Source organism: Morone saxatilis, unplaced genomic scaffold, assembly GCF_004916995.1.
Source record: "Morone saxatilis isolate NCDOM2014 unplaced genomic scaffold, NCSU_SB_2.0 Contig0, whole genome shotgun sequence".
In the NCBI taxonomy this organism is placed as follows: Eukaryota; Metazoa; Chordata; class Actinopteri; family Moronidae; genus Morone; species Morone saxatilis.
In genome coordinates this window covers 12617199-12618507 of record NW_023339650.1, presented here as the reverse complement: position 1 = coordinate 12618507, position 1309 = coordinate 12617199, and the positions used below count along the sequence as shown (strand labels likewise).

General features: G+C 44.2%; 1 protein-coding gene across 1 annotated transcript in view; it reads right to left on the bottom strand.

The window, feature by feature from the left end:
- Positions 1-883, bottom strand: part of csrnp1b (cysteine-serine-rich nuclear protein 1b) — a 22176-nt gene extending 21293 nt beyond the window's left edge. Inside the window, exon 1 of the mRNA XM_035671705.1 lies at positions 656-883. The gene's annotated coding sequence lies outside the window, so the exon portion shown is untranslated. The remainder of the gene's footprint in view (positions 1-655) is intronic.
- Between the last annotated feature and the right edge of the window lie 426 nt (positions 884-1309).

Sequence of the window (1309 nt, the reverse complement as noted above, 5' to 3'; positions counted from 1 at the left end):
GTGTGTGTGTGAATGTGTGTGTTCACATGTAGTGCCTTCAGGAGTCGCTCGAGTTACAAGAGGCGCACCAGCACCGCCGAGGTGAAGAACAACTCCGCACGGACTGGATACACAAAGCCCGACCTCATCAACAGTTCACATAAATGAATCCACAGCCAAATAAAAACACACTCCGGCGTTAAAGCGCAACACTCCCGGTGCGAGCTGGGAAGTTTTCCAAACAATAAAAACGAGAAAACTTTAATAAAACAGCGATCAATAAGTGAATGGAGAGGGTTGTTGGAATGTCGCCTGAATCAACAAATTATTTCACCTCTTTTGCAAATGATCAGATTGTGATCACCTGTGTACAAAGCAGTCATCAGTTTAAACACACTTCGGCAGAGCAGCCAACCGGGTCAATATTCACTATGAAAGCGTCAACTTTACGTTAAGTGTTGTTTTTAAAAAGAAAATCCACCCACCACAAAATATTCACCTGTAACAGCAACCGAGGCATTTAAATGACCCCCCGACCCCGAAGAGAAATCCAAACTACTTGGCTTTCCCCTCCTCAGCTAAGGTTAAACACACATTAAAATATATATACTAGCCTATATATACGGTGTTCAATAAACCCCAAACAGCGAACTCTCTCCATTCTGTGTCTACTCACCACCAATTCGGGTATCCGATCACCATTAGTGACAAAATAGCGCCGGGTAAACAGCCGATGGGATGGTAACAGTGTAAGTAATCCAAATGGCACGAATAAATACAGCGCTTATCCCCGCGTACAGACGGCTGAGGATCCTCGGTGCTATTGTCTGCGTCTCTGCGCCGTACGGGGCTCCGCACCAGCTGAAGCGCTTCCCTTGTCTGTAGCAGACTGCCGAGAAGCGCAGCCTTTTTCGTCAGTGGAAAACTCCCTCCTGGCGTCTGGTCTGACGCAGGCGGTGACACAGGGAGGCTGCCCACGCCGCTTCCTGCCTGTCCTCCTCCTGTGTGACTGTACCCGATAGCCTAGGCTACTACCTGCGTGAGAAAAACACATATGGTCATCTTTTGTGTTCATATTTTATGATTAGTAATATTGATAATAATATGTCATTTAGCTAATGAAAAGGCACCGCTGAAGCCCCCTTAAAGAGCATCTGGTGGTGAGTTCGTGAACATGTTTTTGAGATTAAAGATAGATTTATATAGATATCAAGTCAAAATCAAATGTATTATTTATTTAATTTATTAGATGGGCAACTGGCTCTTGCTAGCTGCACTGGATCTCTGAATGAGTTGATATTATATACAATATAACAATAAAATACAAATT